At 34.7% G+C, this 21703-nt stretch overlaps 1 long non-coding RNA gene across 1 annotated transcript; it reads left to right on the forward strand.

The window, feature by feature from the left end:
* The first annotated feature begins 116 nt into the window (after nt 1-116).
* Nucleotides 117-15851, forward strand: LOC130049563 (uncharacterized). Its single transcript, XR_008798111.1, has 6 exons — nt 117-693; nt 2255-2332; nt 6027-6080; nt 6576-6629; nt 7645-7788; nt 11207-15851. It is a non-coding gene; the product is annotated as an uncharacterized LOC130049563 (long non-coding RNA).
* The last annotated feature ends 5852 nt before the right edge of the window (nt 15852-21703 follow it).

The following is a 21703-nucleotide window of genomic DNA, read 5'->3' on the forward strand; positions in this document are numbered from 1 at the left end:
CTTTATAATTTCCTAATTCTCTTTCAAAACAGAAATATAATTTAATCTTCCTTAAAAAACGACCTTACTGCAAATCTCGGGTGCGAACCTCCGCATTTCACTTTGAGATTAGAAAGTAGGGCCTAAACCGATATATATATATATATATATATATACATACCTATTATAAGACTTCAGCGGACGTAAAATATTTATAGACCACCGTTAGGCAGACGTAAAAATTAGGCTGACGTTTTTAAGTCTGCCCAATTTTCTACTTGTAAAATGAAATTATGTACTTAACTTTTGAGTAAAATGTGTTTTCTTTCCTTAAATTTAGAATCTAAACTTTACATTTCGGGCAAAAAGATTTCATTTTATTCATAAAAGTGTAAATTCTAGAGTTGTTAAAAACTAGCGTGTATTATTTTGGCAATATACGTTTCACGACTTGTGTAGACATTTTTCAAATGGGCATCACAAACGAAAGCGGAAATATATTTAAATTTCGTTTGATTTTTTCCTTATTCTGAACCACTAGGTGTCAGATTATTTAGATTAATATTTTTAAAGATGGTATTTAAAAATTTTGAATTTTCCAACACCGTGATTTTTTTGTTGCGTTCTGTTTTGCTGTTATGTTACGGAAATGAACTTCGGGAACCTTCGGAGACACCCGGAAAGGATCCAGCGTCTGCGAAGATGTTGTCACGTGTAAGTAAAATTTTCTTATTTTGGTTTCAAAAATGATTTCAAGGCACATTTCTCGCAAATTATATTTTGTTAGGTTTTAGGCTATTACAATTTCCCCCACGAGTACGAGTAACCGGGCCGCGTTTGTTTTCTTCAGTGGGCAGCGAAAGAGGGGTCTACCGTCTACGAGTCTCGTCACGCCATGACACACGACTAGGACAATATTTGTCGTTTACTATGTTTTAGCATTGATATAAAGATTTTCTAGGATATAGAGAATCCCGAAAATGTGTCGTCATTATGCCCTACACTTAGCGACACAATGCAGGAGACGCCGTGCAGTTTTCAATGCAATGTGCATTGTCCTTATTTTGATTGTGTACGTAAATGCACCTCAGGAACCGGTAGTTTTGTCTGCAATAATAATAGTAGGGTCTATAGTATACCACCCCATTATGTTCCCTACTATTATTACTACAGACAAAATGACTGGTTCCTGTCATAGGCGCCTCTTTCAAAGATATTGCACTATTGTAAACAATGGAGGAAATTCGAAAGATATAACTACATGTATTTCTCACCAATTTATTTTGTCCCTTTTTACGTTTTTCATTTTCATGTTTTAGGAATCTTAGCTAAATGTGTCATTACCACATAATACTAATTTATCCACGTTTTAAAAATATCTTGTCCCACTGATTCAATATTGAATCGCCTATATGGTTCCTGTGACTGCATATGCTTTTCTATGACTTTCTACTGAAATATTTAGTCAGGGCCGTAAATTACATGGAGGCGGAGGAGGCAGCTGCCTCCTCCAACTTTTGAGCCAAAAAAAATTAAAATTTAAAGTTCATTAGAATTTATGTTGTTTCCAATAACTAAGAACATGATACCTCCCTTAAAAAGCATTCCAAATCTTTCTTTTAGAATGAGTTAGTCAAGTAACATCTTAGAAGGCCCTAGAATCAAGGATTTTGCACGAAACGTGTTCAGTGTGCACAAAATGTGCTCAGCGTCTGGGCGGCCCCCAGACCCCCGCCTAATTTCCTGCCTCCTCCAAATTGAAGGTTAATTTACGGCCCTGTTAGTTCTTGATAATTTCTTCTGTGATATAGCTGTGGAAAAATTGTTTAATTCTGGGACATAAAAATTGATGTATCTCTTGCCAAACGTGCCATGACATCTGTCATCTTTTTCATAACTCCTGTGGAAAACCGGGTTAGAATAGGTTCTCAGTACCCCTTGCTTGTCGTAAGAGTTGGCTAAATGGGTCCTTCAGACAAGTCCGCAAAAACAGAGGTGTCGCAGCAGGTGTGGCACGTTAAAGCTCAAAGGCCGTAAGCACCAAGCATAGGCCTTTAAATTCTGCAGCCCTTTACCGGCAATGGTGATGCATGTCTCCATATGAGTGAAAAATTATTGAGAGGGGCATTAAACAATATACAATTAATCTTCAAGGAGTAGGAGTAATTATTGCTCTTAGAGATTTATGAAATAAAACAAATCGTGTAATAAGAATTTATGACATTTTTTTTCTGCATCCAAAATGAATGCATGTACACATTTTTTATTGTTTTAGAGGAGGAAAGTGTCGATTGGGTTAAGACTGATCTGTACAAAAGTGGCTTTTCTGTTGGACACATTTCAAAATACAATGGTAAGCATATTGAGTTCCTATAATTGATAATAGATAGTAAATGATAAAAATATACCATTCTGATTTATTTTAACACTGGGTACATGCATGGGTTTTTAGTGAATGATATAATAAATTATATATTTATTCTAGAGTGATACAAAATGCAATCAAAACATGACCTATAATAATCTATCTATTGATTATATTATGGATATCATGAACTATTTAGTATTGTTAAATAATAAATTACCTAGATTTAAAAAGAAGTGTAGAAATATGGGTTGCATTAAAATGCACTCTAAATCCAATGGAGATGTAGGGTGAATTAGACTAGAGTTCTAAGGGTTTAATGGTCCACTGATTTGTTTATTTTATCTACTTTAAATCCCTGTTGAACTAGAAAGGTTTTCAAATATTTGAAACGATGTCACGATGGGTTTTTTTGTGTGCCTTTTAACTTCCTTGTAAACATGGTAAAATGACTTGTCATATACTGTAAGGGTCGACCTGTGATCATTTACATTTTGATTAATCATATACTGTCGATTTGAAACAAATTGCAGAAGAAATATGAATTAGCATCTCAAATTACATTAGGAACATCCTGAGGTATAGATATGTGCATGTAACCATCCCAAAATCATTGTGTCCATGACTGTTCAAAATCTGCCTTTAAAAAATTCCATGTGCAATCTTTGAAATATTGGATCAGATAACTGATGCTATCACTATCATATGAAATGATGAACTGTTTTAATTTTTTCTTGTTATAATTAAAATTCAAAGAAATTTTATCTGTTTTTAAAGATTTTCTTTTCATGAATTAAATGGATTCATTTAAAAAAAAAAAGGCACATTTCATTTCTTATTTGCTATACTATTTCTTGAAGCTTATTATTGTTTACATATTATGTTGGATAAACATAGTAAAGGAAAGTAGAAAGATTTCAGCAACATTTGAATAAAAACTGTAGGAGTAGATAAAAATGTTTAAAAAAGATCTTCCATAATTTGTGATTGGTTTTTATCCAACAAGTTGTTTGTTTTTATTTTTTGTCCTTGTGAAGGCTTCAGGATAGAAAACACATGTACAATATCCAGCAGCAGTCAATCGGGCTGCTCACCGATGGCCTGATAGCCCAGTTGGTAAAGGGCGATAACTCCTATGCTGGAATTCCTCTACTGTGTGTCTATTATACAAAGATTCCCCTAATATCAACTAACAGTTTATACATACCATATTCGTCCTATTGAGCAACCCGGGTGCTTAGAAAATTGGAGGGGGTGGTGGGGGGGGGGGGTGGTGGTTATTTAGTACTCTATGCTGAAATATTCCCATTAGATATACACATAAATTTTATTTCATTTCTTCTAACACTAATAATTAATCCATTCTTGTCTACATTAAAATATACAGTAGTAGCTATTATTTTCAATTTCACCTGAAACCGTTTGTGTCATAGACTAATACCACGTACGATTTACTAAACTTTCGGTTTCACTTTCGCAGCACAACTATGGCCGAGTATGAATATAGTTTAGGAGATTTCATGTTTACAGAGATATCTATAATCTGGGATCCATTCCAGGGAGAAAAACTCTTAAAAAATAGAAATCAACAATCCTATGCATAAATATGTGATTGCTGTTGTAAAGGACGGTGCAGTAGTTGGACACGTGCCTCGAAAAATAAGTAAAGTTGTAGCATTCTTTTTAACAACATTGGGGGGGGGGGGGGCTTTGAAATGCATTGTAAATGGAGACTATCACTACTCCTAAGATACCGGTATTGGTGAACTAGAGATACCATGTATTATGAAATTCAGTGCGGAACCAAGAGATTGCTAGAAAGATTAAAAACAAAAACTCTGTTATCAGAAAGGTGAGTAGTACTGTATTTCAAAGGGGGGGGGGGCTTAATTTTTGAGAGTTGAAAAAAGGCCCTGGGGGGTTTTAGGGGTGGTAGGGGCACTCAATAGGTCAAATATTTATAAATAAACCTTTTCTATACTGTTGACATTAAAAATTTGTCATTTTAACACATTTTTCTCATGTTTTACTACTCTGCTTTACGAAAATGTGTGTTTTTTTTATGTTGACCTATACTTCTGTTCTTATATGTTTGACATCTTAAAAAAGGTGGCAACACATACATTTGCTTTGGTTATTAATAAAATCAAACTATACCGAGTGGAAATTAATACAGTGTTTCCACTTTCAACCATTAATATTGATAAGTCGCATAAGGGTAGAGCTACCTTGAATCTGCATAAATGGTATTAAACATGCAGTATGCAGGTATACATCCCACTGATTTCTTGTTTCGTGTTCAGGTTGTGATTGCTGTCTTTATGTTTTCCTAGTGTGTGTTTTACATAAAATCTTGTCTAAAGTATGCATGTACTTGCAGAAAAATTAATTTAAAAAAAAACCCGTTTTATAATAGTTAACAAACACACACATGTACATAGCCGGGCCTCCAAAAATGGAAAATGCAGATGCTTGGATATGTTTTGGTAGATGATTGAAATGGAATTCACAAATAAAATGTTGATAAATTAAAAAAAAATTATTGGCTAAGAAAAAGTGACAATGTTGAAAGTACTAAGGGCACAAACAGCATCTGTGTACATGTGTGTGTACAAATGTATATTGTCCTCCTAAGAGGGGTAACATATATACATGTAAAATAAAATGGAGAATATGACATGGAGACAAAGACAAAAAGGACTTTAAATCTTGTGTGTTTTTGGGGATTGTAGCCAAAACTCTTGCATATCATTGCAATCTGATTAAAACCAGATCCTGAGATCCGTTCACTTAGATCGCTACACTAGGATCTGACGTAACCCCATATAGGGTCACGTCCGCATGACCTTTCGTTAAGCCAATCAAATTGACCCTGTCGATTTATACCAACGATAATTTTTCTCCCATGAACCTTTGCGTCATTATTTACGTTAGAGATGCAAAACAAAAAACAAAAACAAGATGGCTGCGCGTTTGACAGACGACTGCACACCTTTCAAAACATGCGATTTAAAGAACGTCTGTTTTCTCTGCGGGTTTTCTTTCATTCAAACGCTCAAAAATCCCGATGGAGTTCACAATTCAAGGAAAATGGCTGCGATTGTTTGATTTGACAGAAAACATATCGCAGCTAGATTCGACGTCACAATGCACCGTTTACGTCGATTGGCGTTATATTCCTCGCGTTATTTAAGTAAACCATCTTGAAAACTATTCAATTCGTACCCGTCCCTATTCATACATAAATCTGAATTCACATTTAATTTAATTTGGGTATATTTCATATTGTACGTTTTGTTGTTTGAAAGAACGGAATAAATTAGGCATTATTGCGAAAGTTTAAAATTCGTTATGCGAGAATATACAAATTTACAGTGTGGAATAAATTTCGTGGGAGAGAGATTACAGCAATTTGTTTACGAATTGCCAGGAACCGCCTAAATTGCCATCATTGTCTGTATGGCGCAATCTGACTGGCTGATAGTTCTCATGAATATTCCAAGCGAAAGGTCATGCGGACATGACCCCTATGGGGTTACGTCAGATCCTAGTGTAGCGATCTAAGTGAGCGGATCTCAGGATCTGGTTTCAATCAGATTGATATCATTGCAACATTACTGTGTTAAAACCTGTAGTATGCATTATGTACAAGTATGTTTGATTTGTAAAATTTTGTCTCTAGGAGGAACAATCCTGCACATTATTTGTGGAAATGGAAGAGTTAGAGGCAGAACAGGTAGGGAACATAATTTTTATCTAAGATTATACCTCACCATCACATTGCAACAGTCTCTTTGAAATCAATCAGAAGTGACAATTGGGGATCAATGACAAGTCTACCTAAAGTAGAAAATGTATATACATGTATATATGCATATATATTATAAGCATGTATGTTTTGGAAGATGAAAAATATGGCATTGAAAAAATAGGTTGATGATATTAAGAAAGTGGTCTGTAATTGTATGTGTGCAAGTGTATATTGTCCTCCTAAGTGGGGTAACATATATACATACAAAATAAAATGAGGTCCTTCTAAGAGGGGTAACATATAAGATAAAGTGGAGAATATGATACAGAGACAAAAACTAAAATAACTTTTGATTAAATCTTGTATGTTTTAGGAGATTGTAGCCAAGGCTCTTGCTTATCATTGTAACATTACTGTGTTAAAACCTGTATAATGCATTATGTACATGTATGTGTTTGATGTGTAAAATTTTGTTTCTAGGAGGAACGATCATGAACATCATTAGTTGAAATGGAAGAGTTAGAGGCAGAACAGGTAGGGAACATAATTTACATCTAAAAGGTTATATATCACATATCACCATTACATCACAACAGACTGCTTGAAATGAAATATTTTAAAAATTAAAAAAATCAAGGAAAATAACCACATAAAGTTCAAAGACTAATTCCAGTTATTAGTCCCCTACCGGTTTATAAAACGAAAGTCAAGTGGATTTTAGGTTTCCTCTCTGTCCGTCTCTCTGTCAATCAGTCTGTCCCATTGGTTTTCCAGATATTTTTGCATAATGCTTGCGAGAATTCATTGAAACTTGTAGTGCAGTAACTACAGATTGAGTTCAAGTTTCATATCGTTTGATGCATAAGTGTGAAAGAAATTAATTTTTATATTGTTATGTCTTTGTATTGATCAAGATTGGGATGTGTTCCAATAGAAAGGCTGTAAAACTAGGACATCTGAATAGATCGAGGCTGGGGTTGCGTAAATAATCTTTTAATTCCACATTTCAAATTCATTAATCGCAAAAGGAAAATATCAATAACTAGTGATCCTAATTGTTCACGAACAATTAGAGGGCTTCCCACCTTCTACCGGTTTTTCAGTAGTGTTCAAATGCTAAACAATTTGATTTGGATAGAAAAGAAATTCAAATTTGCCGCCTTGAGTGTTGAAGTGTTGGAGATTGAGGCCTTGGTTTCGCACGATAGAACCGGTCAAATATTTGAAAAAAAAGGGGTGTGGGTGTTGGATAGCCGGCACATATCGGGTAAAAGTGTAATAGGACTTGTGCAGGTGTTTGGGGGTGACTTTAGACCTGTTAGATATGATATTTGGAGGTGTAAAGAAACCGGAAGTGACATTTTCAGAGATTACACATGTAGTGCTGACACTCTGCTCATGCATGCTGGGACTATGAGCCTCATGTTGAGAAGATGGTAGGAGTCTGTGCACTGGATTTTACCATGTGTGTTATGGATTGTGGAATTTGATATACAGTTTGTAATTGCTCATCCTATGTGTTCTAATTCACGGAGACAATGTCTTTCAGTCATTTCACCCAAGGAGGCATGCATATGGATTTAGGCTGTGAAAAAGAACCCCAAACAAAATGGCGGCTTGTGAATTAGATAAAGTTTCTGAGTGTAGGATCTGAACGGAGAATAGGAATACTGCATCCCATCTGACCCTGCAGGTAAGTGTTTATTTGTTTACAATGACAGTCGGGATGGAATGTCAAGGAGTTCAATTGTCGAGTAAAGTTGCATCATCATCATAAAAAAAACAAAAAACTTAACTTAGTCTTCATGTTGATGCAGGCAGACATTAATGGAATCTGGCACATGTTTTTTCATGAATGCAAATGGAAATATTTGATTTACAAGACAGTCAAGAAATGGAGAAAATGGGTGTAGGTCAGATGTGTATGTGTAGGTCAGACTAGCTAGAATCCTGTTGTTGGGCATGTAACCGGTCAAAATGGTGTAAACAGCTGATCTAACATACAGATCACTTGAAGGGTTGGGGATTTCTTCCTTTGGGACGATAGGCGTGATGTGTGGGTTTGCCTTGCTCGTGGAGACTGGCCCCTTGATGTGTGGCTTTGACCTTGACTCACTTTCAAGGTCAAACCTCGAAAACTCCATGAGAGGGAAAGATTGACCTTGACCTCATTTTGAAGGTCAGATAGGTCACGGGGCTTCGCACAAGTGGTCCAGCGTCTCTATCTAGATCCGTGAAAAAGTTGTGGGCTCGAATGACAACGTCAGAGACTTTTGGGACGAGAACTGTGCTTCAGGGTTCTCGGTTTCCCTGTGTCAACTTCTCTGTGGGGGAGTGTTTTATTGTGAATTCGTCGGTGAAGGTCTCGCGTCTCCACGACTTTCGGTCTAGTAGGAGTAGCGATAACAGGGTTTTCGATGCGAGTCGCCGACATTCGCAGTGTGGTCAAAGTTTTAGAGTTGTAATTCATGATATCGAGACCAATCGAGAATTCCTTGCTGACCCATGTGATATTTCGATGCTATCTGAAGAGGGAAAGAGAGTATAAAAAGTGCCATTTTCTCGACATTCTGGATGACCTTTGACCCATGACCTACTTTTCAAGGTCAAGGTCACACAACCCATTCCAGTGTGTTCCGTCTCTCTACAACGAATACTTTAGGAGTCGTCAATTTTTTAGGTAGAAATCGCGAAACATAAGGGGGCATTAACTCCTTTTAACGGTCAGCTAATCCTTTCATTTTAAGTTCTTCGATTCTACTAATTGACCTGTAAAGGTTTCATCCTCCTATCATTTACGGTTAAAAAGTAGTAGCGATAACAATGATTTCTGCCAAAGGTCAGATAACTCCGTAAGGGGTCAAAGTTCCATGACGCAGGTTGAAATGTATTCGTTTCTCAAGAAGTGCTATATCATGAACTTTAAAGTTTTCGATAAGTCTGAAGACGAAAAAAAAATTTGACGGTAGGAAAATAATAAACAGAACAATAACAATAGGACTTTCCACAGAAAGGTGGAAAGCCTTAAAAATATGAATGAAATCTGTTAATCACACAAGTATTTTTCTGTACTCGGTGAGAGAGGTCTGAAAATTATAGAGCTTTGAATAAGATTATTTTATTCCTTAAAAAAAACTATATGAGACAACTGTATGAACCGTGAAAGATCAAACTATTATACTAATATTCAATACTGGTATTAAACATGGTAACATGTAGGGGTGCAACGATATGCTTGCCTCATGATACGATACGTTGTATGATACAGACTTGACAATACAATACGTATCACGATACTTTTAACATGCTACAAGTGTATCAATATGAATGATAACTAATGAACAATGACACTGGTTTTGGTATCATTTAATTGCACCTTACTGTTACAACTGCATGTCCAAAATGCTCCTGTATTTGGGATTAATGGTTCACAGGGTGAGAAATAATTCACTGGCACCACATTTTTCCATTTCCGGAAACCATCTTTATTTGGACAGGGTGTATTATGGTAACCATCGTCCATTTGTCTGTCCAGACCTTTTGGGCAAGATACATACTGAACCGTAACATCTAGGATTTTGCAACTTGGTACATTTGATCACCATAATGAGAGGAAGATGCCTAACATTTTTCAAGGTCAGAAATCAAAGGTTAAGGTCGTAGTATCACTAAGTAGGAAAACTTTGTGGGCAGGATACAGACCAAACCATAAACTCCAGGATATTGCAACTTAGTACATTCGATCACCATGATGAGAAGAAGATGTCTATTGTTTTTCAAGGTCAAGTTCACAGTATTACTTAGTAGGAAAACCTTGTAGGCAGTATACAAACTGAACTGTTGGGGCTAAGACTGTCAAACTTGGTACACATACACCTTTTGCCAAGTGGATAATGTCGATTGTTTCTCAAGATCAAAGGTCAAGATAGTAGTAGCAGGATAAAGACTGAACCATTGGAGCTGGTACCATCAAACTTGGTACACATACACCTTATGCCAAATGAAAATATTACATAGAGAGTACATGATTGATCTGTTTTTATGATGGAAAGAAAGTATGTCACACCCTGACATTGATTGTTGATACTACTTGAAGCCATGTTCTACAAATCATAATGTAAGGAAACACCTTATATTAGCTTTTCACGGGCATATTATGAACCATTGGTGGCACTCTTGTTACAACATACATGTAATCTTAAAGCCAAATTGGACAGTTCAAATTAATTCAGATAGAGAATACCAAAATGCGGTATAGTATAAAATATCGTGAATCGAACCGTTGCATAATATTACAGTGATATACCGTGTCTTGGTTAATCGTTGCACCCTTTGTGACATGATACCAATGTATTTAATCACAGTTCAAGGGAAGGGGGGGGGGGGGTGTATTCTTCTGTTCATGAGTTGAAATCAATCTAGCCTTACATTTCCAGTACTATTCACCGCTACTATATCAAGTGACCAGCTAATGAATCGATCTTTGCATGTACTAATAACAAACTTTAATATTGTATGTGATAATTTAACGCAATCTCGGGAAAACGGGGGGGGGGGGGGCTACATGTTGCTGCATGTATATGTACATTTCTGGAGATATATTTATAAAGAATTTATTGTGATTTATTATATCATTTCATAACGGTTGGTTGTTATAACTCAAGAAAATCTTATAAAGTAAATATCCATACAAGTGCATACGGTGTAGGAAATAGACTTTTTCTTTTGTGTTTATCTCTGCTACCAAACATCAGAATTTAATCCAATAACTCATGTTTTAGTACAAGGACATTCACTTGCAACATTCTGAAAAATAATTTTTAAACCAGGCATATATTTTTATATCAGAAATGAGTTGTCTTTAGCCATCACTAATTTGTATACAAGAGTTTCCCAAGTGACGTATAATTTTCGTAACTTCTTTTTCTGAAGAGTTCCAAAATTTTCTAGTTCTGATATCCCATATTTACCGTTTAATAACATACATGTATAGATTATGTAATGTAGTTATATCAATTCAGATTTCGGGAAAGTCATCTTTTTGAAAGTGCTAAGCATATTGTACAGCCACTTAGGTGTGATAAATGTAGTACATGTATATAATATTACAGGAAGAAAGACCTCTGGCAAAGACAAGAACAAAGGAGGGAGAACATTTTTGGAAATTTATGCAATCTTCAGTGTGTTTGGACACAGGAGCTATGATATCCATCCATTCTGGTTGCCTCGGGATCGATTCTTGTGAAGATAGAAAATTGGAAATTCAAATGTTGGTTATTTTACACTTTAAAAATGCTGACTGCTTAGTCCAATATCTTGATAAATCTAGTCTTTTGTGATTTTTCAGGCAAATTAAATCTCCAACACATGTATACATTTTTGATAAATTACCCCAAGGACCCTATATTTTTTCAAAAGCAATATATATCTGAAGTAAATAAAACCATTTTTGTTGGGTCACACAATGAATAGAAAAGACAGATGTAGTGCTTATATCATGGAATTTCTGTAAACAGATGATATTTTTTACACAGGTTTTAGCTCACCTGAGCCAAAAGCTCAATTAAGCTTTTCTGATCAAAATTTGTCCGTTGTCTGTCGTTGTCGTAAACTTTTCACGTTTTCGACTTCTTCTCAAGAACCGCTGGCCAATTTCAACCAAATTTGTCACAAAGCATCCTTGGGTGAAGGACTTTCAAGTTTGTTCAAATTAAGGGCCATGTCCCGTTCAAAGGGAAGATAATCACAAAAATGCAAAAATAGGGTGGGGTCATTTAAAAATCTTCTTGTCAAGAACCACTGGACCAGAAAAGCTGAAATTTACATGAAAGTTTCCTGATATAGTGCAGATTCAAGTTTGTTCAAATCATGGCCCCCGGGGATTGGATGGGGCCACAATAGGGGATTAAAGTTTTACATACTGATATATAGGATAAATCTTTAAAATTCTTCTTCTCAAGAACTACTGAGCCAGAAAAGCTGAGATTTACATGAAAGCTATCTGACATAATGCAAATTCAAGATTGTTCAAATCATGGCTCCTGGGGTATGATGGGGCCACATTAGGGGATCAAAGTTTTACATACGAATATATAAGGAAAATCTTCTCAAGAACCACTGAGCCAGAAAAGCTGAGATTTACATGAAAGCTCTCCGACATATATTTCAGATTTCAGTTTGTTAAAATCATGGCCCCCAGGGTAGGATGGGGTCACAAGGGGGATCAAAGTTTTACTTACAAATATATAGGGAAAATCTTTAAATATGAGCTAAAGTGACTCAGGTGAGTGATGTGGCCCTTGGGCCTCTTGTTTAAAGCCTTTCATAATTACCAAATTTAAAAATTGGTCTGAAACTGGAAGGTACAAACGAATCCATTACCATTTTGAATATTCATAACCTAGTATGTTCTGTTGACATGTTTTGTTTAGAATTTTGTTCAGAGAAATGTAGTTCAAATGATCACAAAATATACACTGTCATTGGTTTTGGTATACATATAAAACGTAAATCCTGGTTTACCATGTTCATAATATATGCCATGTAATAGAACTAAGTGCTCTGTTGTTTAAACTGTGTATTGTTATAGGATTTTCGTTTAGTGTTTATGACTATCTCATGTGAGCATTACTGCCTATGATATTTTCTCTTTAAATATAATTGTTTTGAAAATATGTTGATAAATGACCACTACAGTTTGATTCATATGTATATTATCTGAGTTCAGAATGTTCTCTTGCGTTTTGTCTTATTGAGATGATATATTGTGCTCTTTGACTTAATGATGCTGCTTTAAGGCATAATTGTTGGACCTATAGTGTATTCATTTTCAAATGTATTGAAATCTAATTTTTGATAATAATGAGGCAATGCTATACTTGTTAGGGTAGTAATGCACCAGTAATTCAAATGTACATTGATGTCTTACCCGAATGTTTTTATTTGGTTACAATTTTGGTTTTTGATAAGAATTTTAGGTCATATAAGTAATCTCTGGTGACCTGTCTTCTGAGTAAATTCAGGTAACAATTGAACATTTTGTAAGAAAAACGTATGCATAGTCAGGTAGAGGAGGAAGGCCTTTACTAAAAATGTAGATGTCGTAATCCTTGGGGTAGGGTTTCTGACTCTGGGGTAAGACCAAACTTGGTATACATAGTGCATATGTGTTAAAGGCATAGGATCTATCTTTTATCTCAAAAATGACATCACAATATTTTGCAAGAAGAACTCCAAAAAACAAATTTGTAGTATTAATTATGAGTTATCTATAGCTGCAGCGCTTTGAAATTTAAGTCATTTTGACGTTTTAGCCCTATTTAAAATTTTTGTCAGGAGGACAATATATTAAACTGGTACCCCACTGATTGTTGGCTACACACAAACATAAGAGATGCGAAATCAACAGGGTACCAATTTAGGCAAATGAGAACAAGGAATTATTTTGTAATTACTATCGTTATCCAATGTGTTTGTAAACATTCTGAAGAACTTTGTGTGATTTTCTAGTTAATATGATCTTAAATTTCGCCACCTTTTTGGAACATGCAACATTTCACCAATATCTTAGACCCTATGCCTTTAAGGTAATTCCACCCCTGTAGAATTATAGGTTCAATCTTATATTTGATTAATGATTATCTTAGTAACAAATAAAAATAATAAGATAAGTATGTTGCAGCATTGATAAAAAGATTTATCAATTAGCACGCATATACCTGTTATTGATGTCAGAAAATTACAATTGTCATTAAATACATTTCATTATCACAAAAACTTGTTAAAACGATATAATGGTATTCATAACAATTTCATGAAACTGTTTCTTAAAAAAAATATACAATATGTTTGTGAAAAGTAAAAGATGTCTATGCATAAAAAATTGATAAATAATTTAATGAAAAAGGAGTTATTACCCTTGGATTCGGTATTTCGAAACTCATACGTGACTTTTGAAATATCTTATGGTTAACAAGATATTTTACAATAACAATTGAAAAAGACTTCAACAAAATTTATGTTCCCATCATGCATAAATCTTATCAAATCATTGACTTTGCGAAATCTTATGACATCACAGGAGAGTGGAACTACGTTACACAATTATAAAATATCTTTTTAGCTCACTTGAGCTGAAAGATCAAGTGAGCTTTTCTGATCGCTTTTTATTCGTCGTCTGTCTGTTAAACATTTACATTTTCAACTTCTTCTCCAAACCCACTGGGCCAATTTTAACCAATGTTGGCACAAATCATCTTTGGGTGAAGGGGAATCAAATTTTTTCAAATGAGGGCCAACCCCCTTATCCAAGGGGAGATAATAGCAAATCAGTAAAAACACACTGAAATTTTTTTAAAATCTTCTCCTCCAGAACCAGTAAGCCATTTTCATTCAAACTTAATGCAAATCATCCTTAGTTGAAGGGAATTCAAAATTGTTCAAATTAAGGGCCAGGTTTTCTTCAAGGGGGAGATAATCACAAAAGTGTAAAAATAGGGTGGGGTCATTTAAAAATCTTCTTCTCATGAACCACTGTGCCAGTATAGTTCAAATTTACATGGAAGCTTCCTGACATAATGCAGATTCAAGTTGTTCATATCATGGCCCCCAGGGGTCGGGTGGGGCCACAATAGGGGAAACCATATTTTATATGTGTTTATATAGGAAAAATCTTTTAAAATCTTCTTCTCAAGAACCATTGAGCCAGAAGAGTTCAACTTTACATGGAAGCTTCCTGACATAATGCAGATTCAAATTTGTTCATATCATGGCCGCTGGGGGTCGGGTGGGGCCACACTAGGGGAAACCACATTTTATATGTATTTATATAGGAAAAATCTTCTTCTCAAGAACCATTGAGCCAGAAGAGTTCAAATTTACATCGAAGTTTCCTGACATAGTTCAGATTCAAGTTTGAAGCTTTATGACATAGTTCAAATTCAAGTTTGTTGAAATCATGGCCCCCGGGGTGTCAGGTTTTGCCACAATAAGGGAAACCGTATTTCCTATGAGTAAATATATGATAACTCAGGTGAGCGATGTGGCCCATGGGCCTCTTGTTTAAAGGTTGATATTAACATGAAACTAAATTAATATGCGGTAGTCCTTAACCAAAATTGTAAAATACATGATTTCCTGGACAAGGGTTTAGTTTCCAGGATAAGGCCAAGATTATAGTAGCAACTATTGTCTTTATTGTGATATGGTAAATAACTAAATGCATGCTTATTAGAAGCAGAACAGGATATACCAAAGTGGTGATTTACACAACCCCAGGGTTTTGACTGTACACAGGTCCAAAGTAGTCATATTATTTAATGTTGTATATAAAACGTCTCCTTATTAGTGAAATATTCTCGAGAAGGACGTTAAACAATACACAATCATCTGGACTGTATAGACACTTTCAGGGCATTTAAGTTTTATGAACACATCTTGTTTTATTCTGTTTTGTATGTTAGGATTTAATTTAGGTATGCAGAACAGGAATTTTTCTCAAGATTTCATAATCCTTGGGACTAGTGATACTTTTAATTAATTCTCATGTACCCAATAAGGCCTGTGGGCCTTTTATTTCATGAAATGCATTAAATTCTGATTGATATGTCTTTTGTAATTTTTCATGAAATGGATGAAAATCCTGTATGTTTTATTAATATTTGACCAGCAACCATACTTGAAAATGATTTGTATGACATGCCAGTTTTTGTTACAAAGTAACAATTATATAATGAATAAATTTCATGTTAAAGTTAACTTTTAAATTGTCTTTTATGTACTGTTTTGAAAGTAATTATTTTGTATAACAGTATTCGTGTACAGTGCAGATGGTGGTTATTTAAATGAATGCGAATAACATGATCAAAGTTAATTAATATTGCTATGGATAATTTGTTGGACTCTGTAAAGATTATAAATTAGTCAAAATTGCTGCAGAAAAGCTGGTTGAATAGATAAAGAGATTTATCAGAGGCAAATGTTCTACAACTTTTTGTGGAAATTGAATGGATATGCATTGTCAGGTATAATTTCAGTGATAGCAAACTTGAATAATTAAATCGTATTCCAAGATAGGTTGTCCCAAAAAACAGTAGCCACACAAAGGTTATAGATGTTTGGAAAATTGACCGGTATTTCATCTGTGCTGGAAATCAATCGCATGCAGTTTTTGCATAATTGTAGTTTAAATGCCGTCTCTCTAAAGTCTTCAGCTGATTTGGAAAATACTGTCCACCTTCTGGTGGAATTGTATAAATTTATATGAATATACAATGTCTGCCCAAGGCCTACTGCGCATATAAAATATATTGTCTACCTTACGATGGAATTGTATAAAATTATATACAATGTCTCCCTAAGGATTACTACGGATATCTGAAAACTTAGGCAGACATCATAAATTGTATATCTTTCATTCTTGGTATATTATCTTTAATTGATTTGAAAATTACAAATAGGGTGATAGCTAAACAAAATGATCGAATGCATGATGAAAAATATTGAAGTTTAAACATGGACTATATATGTCTGCCTAAGTATGATTTTATGGATGCGCCTGCCTAATGCTGAAAGCAGATATATATATATATATATATATATATATATTTTAATTTTTTTTTTTACATTTCTTGCCTTATATAATATCCTAATTGTTTGATCGTGTAACTAAAAATAATTTACAAAAGGATATTACTGGAAGTTTTCCTGCTCGGTGAGGGCGTTGCTAAACTAGGAGTTGGAACATATATTCCCGTCAAAGTCGGCGTTCCCTCTCATTTACGTTCATCGTTTAACTGTCCCAATCCTATGCTTTATTGCATAAATCTAATGAATGTATGATGTTCAGTAGGATAAATATAATGTATATCATAGATGGCAATATTAAAAGTTTCAACCCTTGAAAAACATCGACAACCATGACTGCGCCTCGGATGACAATGTTTTTCTCGGGGTGAACATAATCAATGTTACCCTCAGCAACATGCATTAATTTATCATCATCTTTTACTTATAAAAGAATGCATACTGAATTCCATTGTTTAAACACGCGTTTGTAGACAAGATTCGTATAGTTTTCCCCATATGTCATATAAGCGTTTCTTTTTCCTCGGGAAGGTCCGATTGAATGGAATCATAAAGAAGCGGTTACACTTACTTGTGTATTTCATGGTATGGTTTTCAAAACAATGGACTCAACGCGCAATAATAAGCTGTGTATGTGTCACCCTACTTGCCAATTGTATTTATCATCATACTTGTATATCTATTTTTTACTTTGATATTGATAATATATTCATGTTGTTGGGTTTTTTTTTGTGTTTTTTTTTATTTTATTAAATGGATTACGTTTACTTTGACACTATACTGTGACATTGCGAATCAGCCTCTAGCATATAGTTGTCCATTAAAAGAACAATTGTCCACAAGTGCAAGATGAGAATTGTTAGTGTTTATTTTGTGAAAAATCAGCAGAGAAAAATATTTATGAAAATTGCTTGGGAGAATGGGAGGTAGATAACTGTTATTGTTTTGGTGAATTATGCGGCGTTGTTGACAAATAAGAACACAATACCTGCACTTCCAAATATGAAAATGTTCGACATGTGTGCCGAATGTTAACGATATTATGGATTGTTTGATATCCAACGCTTTATCTCTACATTTATGGATCTTGCACTTGTGCAGAGTGTTTTTAAGCCGGAATGCTCATTAGAGTCACGTGATTGATACCAAGAGTGGTCAATGAAATGGAAGTAAAGTTTAGACTAGGAAATTCACAATACAGGCAAACATCGGTACGTCACTAAATGACGTCACAATATCTCACAGAAATCAAGTATTGTGCTATATTCCGTGAAAATGTCAAAATGTTAGCTATACATGTATTTACTTTCACAATGGATTTTTAAGCTGTGTCATAGTACGTGAATAAATCATCAAAATATTGGATTATCGTTTGCGTTGATATTGCATGTTTTTCCAGGTTACTATTTACTGCATGCGCTACGATAATTCTGATGATGAGTTGAGGAATTGAAATTGCCGCTTAGAAAATATATCGTATGTAAACAGTTTGTTTGGTAGTGTTAAATACAGGTTCCTCCTACTAGCTCTAATACCGGTCGTTGTAGCTCAGTGGTAGAGCATTCGCCTCGTGACCGGGAAGTCGTGAGTTCGAGTCATGGCCGTTACAAACTTAAGACCAAAGGTAATGACTTCTCCTTTGGCCAAAACTCTACATTTTTTTCACGATTTCCCCCCAAAATCTTCTTTTTCACTTTTAATGATCAAAATCCACTGTCTAGTGTGTTTAAAAGATTTCACAAAAGCTCATTTTAGAGAGTTTATTATTTGTTTTGTAAACAAAGATTGTGGTATGTTATTGTTAAAGAATTTTTCAAAATGAATGGATATCGATCTGAATTTATTATATCTTTCACATTTCAAGCATTTTTGGGGTAACATGTGTTATCTAAAATTTAACATTTGTGACAATGCAAAATCAAGATGCTTTATATTACAAAATCAATACTTCACTTGTTTGTTTATAAACATTAAAACACCCGAGTCTTTGTTTACATTATACATATTTAAGGCTAAAATATTGTTTTTATTCTTGCATTCAGAAGGTCAAAATGTTGGCTGCCAACATTAAATGAGTTATATTTTCAACATTTAACATTAAAAATGAAAAAGAAATATTTTTATGAAAATTGTGAACCAGTCCCTTTAAAGGTGAGAATCACGGGTCTTTCTGGTATGACCTTGAAAACGGAAGTCCCATGTCAGACAGGCATTGGCAATTTAAAGAACTCACTACTATGGCCCTGAACGCTAAGCATATGTCTAAATTTGTGGTATTTCACTGTTGGTGACGTCTCAATATGAGGGTAAAATAAACAATCTAGCTCTGATAATTGGTTGAACATTTCGTTTGATTGGTAGAGCTCTGGACTGTCATGTCAGAGGTCCTGAGTTCCTCCGTGGCCGAGTGGTTAGAGCATCGCGCTCAAAATTACACGGCCTCTCACCTCTGTCGGCGCGGGTTCGAATCCCGCTCGAGACGGTAAGTGAGAAAGTTTCCCAGTTTACTTTCGGAAGGTCGGTGGTCTCTTCCCAGGTACATTGTATCTGGGTTCTCTCTTCCACTAATAAAACCTGGGCGCCACCAGATACATAACTGAAAAATTGTTGAGTGTGGCGAAAAACATCAATCAATCAACCAATCGATATTCAGCAAGGACATACACTTTCCTGTTACTGGGGACGATTAGCAGATATTTGGGACACAATCCAAAAGAGGAAACACAAATTTTTACAACTTATGATATGAAATGTTTGGTATATTGTTCTGTGATTTGATTTCTGATTGTATTGTGTGAAAAATAAACTTTACAAATGAACAACTCGTCAATATATTATCAGGTGACCTATTGTAATTGCCTGTTGTCCGTCGTCGTGTATCGTCCGTTAACAATAGATCATTTGTAACTTACTACTCCATTTATTTCAAATCTGGAATGAAGCATCGGGACAAGAGGGACATATATTGTGATTTTCAGGATTCCTGTACACCTGGGGTCCTATGGGCGGGGCAAAAGTTAACCAATTTCCAAAACCTTTTTCTCTCTACAACTGCACACATGTAAGAAAGACTACATGGATAATGAATGGTGTAGAGTAGGAAGACTCATACAATAATTGTAAATGTCATGATCCCCGGGGTCAAACTTAGTACATAGTGTTTATATGCAAAAACACTTAAATAGCATCGTCTTTTGTGCTATTGATACTAAATTAAAGCTAAATAGATATCTAGAAAGATCGGGTAGTCCTTTACCCAAATTGTAAATTTGATGATTGATCACTGTTCGTTATCTTCACCTTGCATGATCATAGGGGTAGGGGTTTTAGTATCAGGATGGGACCAAATTGGTCAATTATTAAATGTGTGAAAAAATTACATATGGATGAGGATGAGGTGAAACAGTTATTAGAGACGCCCCCCTTTTCCGAGATCAAGAAAAGTACAAACGTTAATGAATAATTCTCTATGAAGACATTTTCATAGTGTATAATGTAAATATATAAAACAAAATGGCGCATGTTTTCAAGATATTACAGAATTCGTTTCTTGTCAACCTGTTGGTATATGGTTACATTGTTTTTTAGGTATATGTTTACCGCTGTATGCTCTCGACTTTCCTTATTTCTACTCTCAATCTTTCCAAGTCACTGATTGTGTGATAAAAATGCCCAAGTCTTGTTGCAAACCTTTCAAGTTTGTAAAAATGTGTGGATAGCACTGACATTAATGAACATAAAAGGCATTTCAATATTATGATAATTTTAAAGTGGCATGAGCACGATTTGAGCTGAAAACTTTCAAATTTTATTTTTCCAATTTTATTGTCTACAATGCAGAACATGTATTGTAATGGTCAACCAGAATTTGAAAATCAGTTGATGAATTATAAGTGAGATAAAGCACTCGCAATTCTTTGTTATGTAAACAAGGCCCGTGCCATATTTTTGTTTACATTAGACTATTTAATAGAAAATAACGTGTTTAAAACAAACTGAAATGTGCCAAACGCTAGAAAATACTTAATTGTGTTTAAAAGAATTCACTTATAAATTGAAATAATCGAAATAATCTGCTTTAAACGAAACTTTTAATGGCTTATTTAACCTATATATGTAAACAAAAACATGGCACGAGCCTTGTTTACCTATTAAGCACTTGTGACTTCTGTATCTCTCATGTACCTTGACTACTAATATTCAAATTTTTGCTGATCATTAGTAATACCTTAATAAAGCATTCTAATCATTAAAAACCAAAAAAAAAAAAAAAAATGAAAATTTTCCTCTCAAATCGTCTCCACGTCCCTTTAAATAAATCGATAAATTCAACACTATTGCACATTTCCACATACATATACAGAAAATTCATATAACAATCCCCTTGTAGCAATGAGATGTTTCAGAAGAGACGATTAGAACAATATTGTAGATAATCCTAGCTGTAACACAATGATGAAATTATTTCAGCATTTGCATACAATTATTGAATACATTGCAACATATTTCAGCCTCTCTTCACTGTTTTTGTTTTATTCACAAAACTAGAATTGGTTTATGATTTCTCAGTCGTTGATAGCAAGTGACATGGATGGTTATCAGGGGTATGGATGGGGGTCGTGGTTTGCATTACCGGACGTAACAAGAAAATAGATTTAGCAGTTCTGGGTGGGGGTCGTGCTTTGCATTACCGGACGTAACAAGGAAATAGATTTAGCAGTTCTTATGTTTGGACGTTGAAAAGACATATTTTAAAAAAAAAAAAATTTCGATCCGGCCGAATTCCATCGATTTTCTTTTTGTATTTTGTTTAAATAGCTTAAATTCAGTACCTGTGCTCCCTCACATAATTTAACACGTTAGTCTTTTTTTTTCTAGTTAGAATAATCAATTCCAGTTGAAACTTTAGTATTTTAATCAGATCTGTGGTTTGCAGTCGATTATACAGAATTTGTATTCGATGCCATATTACATGTACGTATGCCTAATGTTTACGCGTATTGTCCCAGTAGCATGACTTTTAC

This window comes from Ostrea edulis, chromosome 8, assembly GCF_947568905.1.
Source record: "Ostrea edulis chromosome 8, xbOstEdul1.1, whole genome shotgun sequence".
Classification (NCBI taxonomy): domain Eukaryota; kingdom Metazoa; phylum Mollusca; class Bivalvia; order Ostreida; family Ostreidae; genus Ostrea; species Ostrea edulis.